Below are 9,754 nucleotides of genomic sequence, written 5' to 3'. Positions count from 1 at the left end.
TGCTGTATATTAAAAGCTATAGGATCTCTCGCATGTTTCTGTCTAAGTCTAAACGTAGCTTTTTATATCATGGAACAGTAGAATGAAGCAGTCATTGTGTACAGTAAACATGACTATATGACACATCCCATCATGTCACACGCAACACAGGTACAGGAAGTGACAGACCATTATGTCCTCTGGATTTTTCTGTGCCCTGCAAAACATATCTGTCAGTTCCATCATAATTAAAATAATTACACTGTTATTTCTCATGACAGCGGTGTCTCCAACATTTTGCTTTCCTAACTGGATTTGTCTTAAGAAGTCAAGGACATGACAACCACATGAAGGCTGAGGAAAGTGGCAATTCTTTATTTAACATAAGCCAATAAGTGAGTCTCAATAATATTTCAGAGACACAGTAAGAAGCGATGCAACAATCCAGACCTATGTAGCAGCAACACGGATATTCTGTTCGGTGTTTGGCCAAATACTGCATAATAGATTCAAAAAGAAAATGGCTGAGAAAGGAGATCCTGAACAGATACTAGCAACAAAGAATGTTGAATTATTATTTATTGGATTTATATAGCATCAACATATTACATAGCACTTGACCTGGAAATTCTTCCAAAAAAATCAAATATTTCTCACAAAAAAGTATAGCAAGTAACACATGTTTTTTTCTATATACATGTTTATTCCCTTTGTGTATATTGGAACAAAACAAAAAAAGGAGGAAAAAAAAGCAAATTGGACATGTCACACAAAGCTCCAAAAATGGGCTGGACAAAATTATTGGCACCCTTTCAAAATTGTGGATAAATTAGATTGTTTCAAGCATGTGATGTTACTTAAACCTCCTGAGCGTTATGCCCGACACTGTGTCGGCCATGCCGCTCGCTAGCCTCAGAAGTCCCACAGGATTAATCTATTAGATTTAATGGCTGCATAAGGTTTAGCTAGCATTAGGCTAGTTAGTATAGGACGCCAGCTCCCCCACAATCCCCCCGCACTTGTACATTTCGCAGCCTGGTTTCAGCGATCACTGCAGCCTCCCCGCACAGCTCGGGTCTTCTCTATGCGTGACTGCACATGACGTCAATGTTCGAACCTCCCTATAGAGAAGACCGGAGCTGTGCGAGGAGGCTGCGGCAATCACTGGAACCAGGCTGGATAATGTATAAGTAGCTGGATTGGGGGATCAGGGGGTGCTGGCCACCTATACTAGCTAGCCTAGTGCTAGCTAAACCTTATGTAGCCATTCAATCTAATAGATTGTTCCTGGGGGACTCTGAGGCTAGCAAAAACTCACCCGGGTCCAGAAACAGGTGTGGGCAATTTAAAAATCACACCTGAAAGCAGATAAAAAAAAAAGAAGTTCACTTAGTCTTTGCATTGTGTATCTGTGTGTGCCACACTAAGCATGGACAACAGAAAGCGGAAAAGAGAACAGTTTGAGGACATGAGAATGAAAATTTTGGAAAAATATCAACAATCTCAAGGTTACAAGTCCATCTCCATAGATCTAGATTTGCATTTGTACACAGTGCACAACATTATTAAGAAGTTTGGGTAATTTTCCGTTAGCCGGGCGCATCCGATAGGTGGCACTAAATACATGACACAAAACTGTAACTTGTAAGAAATGTAATTGAATAGGCACGTAACATAATGACATTAACTGTCACGTAGCAAAAGTTAAACTTTAACAAATAACAAATGTAATGTAGTAGTCAGCGTTAGCCGCTGGCAACTGTAACAGGGAATTTAATGTAACAGTCATCGAAAAGGTAATTATTGCTTATTCCAAAATATGGTGATGTCGTGCAGAATTTCTTCAAATGGATCATGTACTCCTCGTCTCCACATAAATTCCGCCAGGTACGACTCCAAATGATAAGTTCCCCGATGTTTTTTATTTCTTCATTTGGCACTGCTCCAAAGCCATTCGATTTTCTGAGTGTTGACACCACTCTCGGGATCGACAAAATGGTACCTGTGATTTACTTGAAAGTGGTGCAGGCCACCTTCTTCCAGTGTACTTGAGCAGTAGCCCTTTCAGGAATCGGAACAGATGGTAGACCCTTGTTCGATGTGATTGGTTATGGCTTCTAACAGTACTGGCAATGAATGGTTTGGAACTTTTACTGGAAAGCATTCATCCGTTTCACGGCAAAGGCCACCAAATATCCACTGTTGTGGAAGAATTCGTCCAGCATTGTTCTTTCGTCTAGTGAATAAGCTCTCGTCTATCTCTACTATTTTGTCAGGACCACCGATTTTTTTGGCATCACGACTTGCTAATACTTCTGCACAAACTTTTCTTAAGTAGTCGTTCCAATCTACAACTGTATTGTGATTCATATCCAGTTGCTTTTTACACCATTTCACTGATGTGATTTCTTCTCTCCACCTGTAAATGAATCATACACAAGTTAGAAAACTCAGTCGTGACGATTCAAACCATGTACCAATGCTAATGCTTTTCTTCGTGCGGCATGTTGAAAGATTGCACCGCCAACGTACTCCGTCACAAAATGACAGTTTCATGACATGATTCCTGTGGCATGTGGCATTCATTGGCAATACACCTTTGTCTTGTAAAAAAGACACTCCTTCTTCACTCCGTGAGAAATCCCATATTTTCAACATTTCAACACAGAACAGCAGTTATTTACAGGAAAGCGTGTGGTGAGTGATTTACAGGAAAGCGTGTGGTGTTTTCAAAGCGAGAAAGCCGACAACATTTATGTTTTGAACTGTTTTGCCGGGATTTTCAGAGGTACGGCGGGTAACGGGCTCACGGAGCACATTTCTTTGCCCTATGGAAGTTGCAGGCGGCTAACGGTGACTATTCAATTACACTTGTTACGTGCCTACTACATACCATTAAATTTTGTTACACGTTACAGTTTTCTGACATGACTATTTATGTACTTAGCGCCACCTATCGGTTGCGCCCGGCTAACGGAAAAGTACCGAAATTTGCAAGTACAGAAGAGAAAAATTGATGAAAGGTTGCAAAACAGAACAGTATTGATGGTGGATAAGCAGCCCCAAACAAGCTGTCCTGCAAGCTCAGGGAGCATCAGTGTCAACGCAAACTAGCCTTCGACATGTTAATGAAATGCTATGGCAGGAAACCCAGGAGGACCCCACTGCTGACACAGAGACACCGGCGTAACTACCGGGATTGCGACCCCATCAGCCTCTAGGGCCCGCCAGCCGTGTGCAGGGGGAGCGCTGCCGCTCACCCGATTCTGGGACCCCCCAGCCAGGTGTTGAACTGGCCGCAGCATCTAATAGACGCTGCACCAGGTCATTCCCCGCAGCCCACAGTCTCCCGGGAGGCAGAGCAGGGCTACGGGAAGATGGCCACCGAAGCCCTGCCCTGGAGACTATTTGTGTCTCAAGTACAGGGCTTCGGGCGCCATCTTGCCATAGCCCTGCTCTCTGCCTGTCAGCATGGGAGACTGCTGCCCACTTTACGATTATTTTATGGTGAAATGTTGCCCATGTTACGATAATTTTATGGTGAAATTCTGCCCATGTTACGATTATTTTATGGTAAAATGCTGCCCACTTTACGATTAATTTCTGGTCAAATGCTGCCCACTTTACGATTAACTTCTGGTGCATTATGATTATTTTATGGTGAAACGCTGCCCCATTACAATTATTTTATAGTGAAACGCTGACCCATTACGATTATTTGGTACCTATGGGGGGGGCATCTTAATTTTCGCAGGGGGGCCCAGTGATTTCTAGTTGCGCCCCTACACAGAGAAATAAAAAAGCAAAACTACAGTTTGTCAAAATGTGCTTGAGTAAGCCAAGATCCTGAGGCCTACAAAAGAACACAGTACCTACAGTGATATATGGTAGAGGTTCAATGATGTTTTGGGTTGTTTTGCTGCCTCTGCCACTGGGTGCTTTGAATGTGTGCAATGCATCATGAAATCTGGCAATTACCAAAGGATTTTGGGTTGCACTGTAGAGTCCAGTGTCATAAAGCTGGGTTTGTGTCCGAGATCTTGGGTCTTCCAGCAGGACAATGACTCTAAACATACGTCAAAAAGCATTCAGAAATGGATGGCATCAAAGTGATAGAGAGTTCTGAAGTGGCCAGCAAAGTGTCCAGATCGTTGAACACCCGTGGAGAGATCTTAAAATTGCTGTTGGGAAAAGGCACCCTTCCAATAAGAGTGACCTGGAGTAGTTAGCAAAGGAAGAGTGTTCCAAAATGTCAGGTGAGAGGTGTAAGAAACGTATTGATGGTTATAGTTAAGGGTACCAATAATTTTGTCCAGGCCTCTTGTGGGGTTTTGTGTAACATTATGTCCAATTTGCTTTTTTCCTCCCTTTTTTTTTTTTTTTTTTTTTTTTTTAGCTCCAATACACACAAAGGGAATAAACATGTGTATAGCAAAACATGTGTTATTGCAGTACTTTTCTGTGAGAAATACTTGATTTTCTGGAAAAAATTCTGCAGTGCCCCCAATTTTGGCCATGACTGTAGCTTGACAGCGCTCTCCACTTTATCCAATTAAAGTCCTGCAAGAAAAGTGCTAAACACAGTGGATTACAGCAATAAAAATTTGGCACACCACCCGGTAGATAGTGATCCACTCGTGTCCTTAAAACCACTAGCACCGAACACTGCACACCCCAATACTGTATAAGCTCGCCAGATATTCACCACCTCAGTTAGGTGGATCTAAAGCATATGGAGTCACAGATTGCATAGAACCACAAAGCAATACCATCTTAAGAAAATCAAGCTGCTTTATTCCAAATTATGACCGTAACATGCATAAAATATAAAAACAATCATAGCATAACATGTAAAATCAACAGGAAACTATCTGTGCTATCAAAAGCACTCATGTATGCCAGATGACTTAACCTCTTGAGGACCAGAGGTTTATACCCCCTAGAGACCAGGCCATGTTTTAGCACTGCACAACTTCAATAGTTTATTGCTCCGTCATAGAACTTGGCACCCAAATGAATTTTACCCTCTTTTCTTCCCACAAATAGTGCTTTGTTTTGCTGATATCTGATTGCTGCTGCGATTCTTAGGTTTTTTTTTAATGAAAAAAAGGGAATTTTCTTTTGTATCCCCCTCCCTCCCCCTAAATTGGCCCTACACCATGATCCATGCATTACACATTACATACATAAGCATATCTATGATGGGGATTATATTGTGAGCCCATCAGATGGACAGTTGTGACAAGCTCATACTCTGTGCAGCGCTGCGTTAGATGGCAGCGCTATATACATACATTTATCTGTATGAATAACGATCGCAGCCTGCCAGCGCTGATCAGCCACTGGCAGGCTGCTCGCTGTGCTTAGTGATAGGAGAGCACTCTCGCTGCTCATGGGGTCGCACCGTATGGCGCGATTGAGGAACGAGGAAGCCACTTTGCGCCTGCCATCCTGTGTTGGGCAGTCGCAGAGTGGTTAAAGGACCACTATCTCGCATATCGTAAAATTTAAAATACATGTAAACACATACAAATAAGAAGCACATTTCTTCCAGAGTAAAATGAGCCATAAATTACTTTTCTCCTAATCTGCTGTCACTTACAGTGGATAGTAGAAATCTGAAAGAACCGACAGGGTTTGGAGTAGCTCAATTCCTCTTGGGGGACTATTAGGGTTTTATTTATTTTCAAAAGCACTTAGTGAATGGCACTTGTACCGTCCAACTACCAAAGGAGTGTGCAGTGAGCAGGGAGGCTGGCCAGCATCTTTGTATAAATCATTTTCAGGGAGTGTCTTTATAAAGAATAAAGGCCATGCTGAGAATCCCTCATGAGGAGATAAACTAGTCTACAACCTGTTGGTTCGCACAGTACTGTGACACACTAAGGCCATAAGTGAGGGACTCCACCCCTCCCATACCCAGCCTACATTGCTTTAAGCATTGGTGGTGTACCTTTCAAATAAGGGCTGTTATACCTCCTCCTGCAAAATACCCTCGCTTAAAATGTTCAAGAAAAGGTACTCATCCCCACCTCTATGTAGGATAAAATGAAGGATAGGCTAAGGCCCCGTTCAGACTGCAGAACGCAAACCACAATGCATGCGGACCGCAATGCGTACGAACGCACGCCATCCGCGTTCGTATGCGTTGCGTGGCTGATCCCATCACTGAAAAGTGAATGGGACAGCCATGCGTTTTTACAAAAAATGCGTGCAGCATGCGTTCCCGGACCGCACCGGTCCGGAACGCATGCAGTGTGAACATCAGACATTGCACTCTATGCAATGTCTGATGTCGTGCGTGTCGGCCACCTGCACGCGTTTCCAAAACGCGGCTGGAAACGCGTGCAGTGTGAACGGGGCCTAACAGTGATTATAAAGAATTATTTCAGATGAAATTTACTACAATTGTTTATGTAGCGTCAGTGGCATAGGGATCACCATAGCAGCCATATCGCTGCATTGGGGCCCATAGCCACTAGGGGGCCCACTGGTGCTGGCTGCCTGTCGTGCTGTTTTGGGGTTTTTAAGTATATGCATTTATATTTTAAGGCCCTGTTCAGACTATGCGCGTTCCTAGCCGTTTTTCCAGAACACGTACGGGCAGACATTGCGCATAGAAACGGCTACTAATGTTTTCTAATGGCCTCGTTCACATGTATGCGTATGCGACGCATACGTTTTTCATCCGCATGCAGTTCTGTTCGTCATGCACAGAAACGGACACAATGAAAGTCTATAGACGCGTATCAAAAATGCGTACTATTGCGTTTTAGCGTACGTTTCCCTCTGCGTTTCCCATTGTTTCCTGTGTGATGCCCCCTCCCCATGTACAGTGCGGGTGTGGCTCCACCCCCTTAACATGGCTCTGCCCCTATACCGCGACTCCGCCCCCTACATTTACACACACTGACCTGACAGGCTTTGACCGCGGGTTTACTATGCTCCTTGCATGAGGCAGAAGTTCCCCTGTTGCAAGTGATCACCAAAGTCCTGGCTCTGCCTCTGACTAACAGAAGGTCATTTTTGTCTGATTAATTACTGTGCAGAACAAGATGCAGTAATGGGGAAGTTATATCAGCAGGGCAGGGCTGGATTGTCTCTTGACACTGAGGCTTGGGCAGAGTGGGGCAGGTGGATAGCAAAAGAACAGTTAGATACTGTACATTGTTAAGAGGAATGAGGGTAGCAATGAATCCAGCAAATATACTCAGTTTGATATGCTCTCTGGAGCTCTCAAGCTGCTGGGGAACTACAAGCTCCAGTTCTGCTCAGGCTTGTCTGGAAAGCAGTTAGCATAGTCTTTTTGTTTGTTTTTAAATCTTTTTATTATGGCACAACGAAATATATGCATACATTGTATACTTGACAAAGGTTAAAGAGAAACTCCGACCAAAAATTTAACGTTATCCCAATCAGTAGCCGATACCCCCTTTTACATGAGAAATCTATTCCTTTTCACAAACAGACCATCAGGGGGCGCTGTATGACTGATATTGTGGTGAAACCCCTCCCACAAGAAACCCCTCCCACAAGAAAAGTACGTACTTTTTTTGGCAGTTTCCTGTCTGTGAACCTTGTTGCATTGTGGAAAATAGCTGTTTACAACTGTTTCCAACTGCCAAAAACCATGCAGCAGCTACATCACCTCACAACACTAAAATGTTCACTGGAGTTCCTCTTTAAGTAACAAAAGGCCACATTTTGCTTTAAAGAGGAGAGTAAAGAGAAAAACAAAATACAGCATAGTCTTTTTGATGTTTTGTAAGTTGGGCAACATGCACGATTATGGTGTTGTGGATAGTACAGACAAGTTGGCATTGGTCTTTTTTTCACCACTTTTCTAATGAGTAATAAATAGCCTATGTACCTGAATTAAAAGGAACCTTAAGGGCTCATTCACACTACAAATCGTGTACAACACACCATCCGTTTTTGAAATTTCCTGCGTTGAGTCTACATGCGTTGGTATGCGGTTTGTATGCGTTTTGTTACGTTGAGAAATTTGAAAAATCTAGCATTTGAAGTAGTAGCCAATCAGTGATGAGCAGAGGTGTACTATTATTTACTTCAATGATTATTTTTAAAAATTAACCAATCACGAGTTTGAATTTAATATCTGGGTGTTATTAAAAATGTTTACAATGTATTTTCAGTTGTTAAATTCAATTTGATTGGCCATTGGAATGTAGGCATGTAATATAAAAGGTTACAAGCAGCCTGTTGTATGCTGTGGGTTGCTAGTGAGGAGACAGAGAAAGAAGCATGAAGTTATACCATTATAATGTATGCTGAAATCAGGCTAGCATTGATTTTGATCATTTTTATAACGAGAATGCGTAGGAAAGTAAAGTGTTGTTACTGGGTCCATCCATTGCTGCAGGAACGTGAGGCAAAGGGGCAATTCTCTACTCTGTATGAGGACCTAAGAGCACACCTAGAGAAGTTTTTCAACTACACTCGGATGGCGATTCAAATGTAAGATAAACTGATCATATAGCAAATGTATGTATGTATAGTATTACATACCGGTAATTCTGTTACAAACTTGTGGAGGTTTTTTTAATATTTTTATTTTTTCAGTTTTGATGATTTACTTTTGCTGGTGGGATCTGATCTGCAAGTGCAGAATACAAGTTTTAGAAAAGTTATTACCCCCGCAGAAAGATTGCTAATTACTTTGAGGTGTGATATAGTTATGTTGTCTGTGATAACTTTTCCTGGATAATAAAATTGTGATTGTTATGAAATCTGTGAAGGGTATATGTATTTGAATTTATTGCAGCCTTCAGCTATGTTACCAGGTTATCTTATGTTTCTTTCCTGGATTTGTGTTTGTAGTCAAATTTCTTTTAAATTTAGGTTAATTACCCATATTTACCTGTACTTTTAAATATAATCTGAATTGAAAAGAGAAATTTAAAATAAACATACACAGGTCCAGTGCAGTTTCTAGGCTAAAATGCACCCAGGGCGAGGGTGTAAAAATTGTGCCCCCCCCCCCCCGAGCAAGGTATGGGTGCCCGCAGTATAGGTTAGCCAGGTCTAGTTGCACTCAGTATAGGTCCCCCCAGTATAGGTAGCCAAGAATAGGTAATCCAGTATAGGTAGCCAGCTATATGCCCCCAGTATAGGTAGCCAGGCATAGGTGAGCCAGTTGCCCCCGGTATAGGTTAGCCTCCAGTATAGGTAGCCAGTATAGTTGCCCCAGTATAGTTTAGATAGGCAGGCGCCCCCGGTATAAGTTAGATAGGTAGGTGCCCCAATACAGGTTAGCTAGGTGGGTGCCTCTAATATAGGTAGCCAGAATAGTTGCCCCCAGCATAGGTTAGATAGGTAGATGCCCCAGTATAGGATAGTTAGGTAGGTGCCTGCAATATAGGTAGCCAGTATAGTTGCCACCTGTATAGGCTAGCTAGGTAGGTAGGTGCCCCAAATACAGGTTAGATAAGTAAGTGCCCCCAGTAAAGGTTAGATAGGTAGGTGCCCCCAGTATAGGTTAGATAGGTAGGTGCCCCCAGTATAGGTTAGATAGGTAGGTGCCCCCCAGTATAGGTTAGATTAGGTAGGTTCCCCCCGTATAGGTTAGATAGGTAGCTGCCCTCCAGTATAGGTTAGATAGGTAGCTGCCCCCCAGTATAGGTTAGATAGGTAGCTGCCCCCCAGTATAGGTTAGATTAGGTAGATGCCCCCCCAGTATAGGTTAGATCGGTAGGTGCCCCCCAGTATAGGTTAGATCGGTAGGTGCCCCCAGTATAGGTTAGATTAGGTAGGT

At 42.8% G+C, this 9,754-nt stretch overlaps 1 long non-coding RNA gene across 1 annotated transcript in view; it reads right to left on the bottom strand.

Annotated features, from left to right (window-relative positions):
* Positions 1–424: 424 nt before the first annotated feature.
* LOC137519647 (uncharacterized) overlaps positions 425–9,754 on the bottom strand; it is a 131,925-nt gene continuing 122,595 nt past the window's right edge. The window contains exon 4 of the long non-coding RNA XR_011021063.1: positions 425–475. This is a non-coding gene — a long non-coding RNA (uncharacterized lncRNA). The remainder of the gene's footprint in view (positions 476–9,754) is intronic.

The sequence above is a fragment of the Hyperolius riggenbachi genome, chromosome 5, assembly GCF_040937935.1.
Source record: "Hyperolius riggenbachi isolate aHypRig1 chromosome 5, aHypRig1.pri, whole genome shotgun sequence".
Classification (NCBI taxonomy): domain Eukaryota; kingdom Metazoa; phylum Chordata; class Amphibia; order Anura; family Hyperoliidae; genus Hyperolius; species Hyperolius riggenbachi.
The sequence above is the reverse complement of the archived record's forward strand: the minus strand, read 5'-3'. Positions and strand labels throughout refer to the sequence as shown.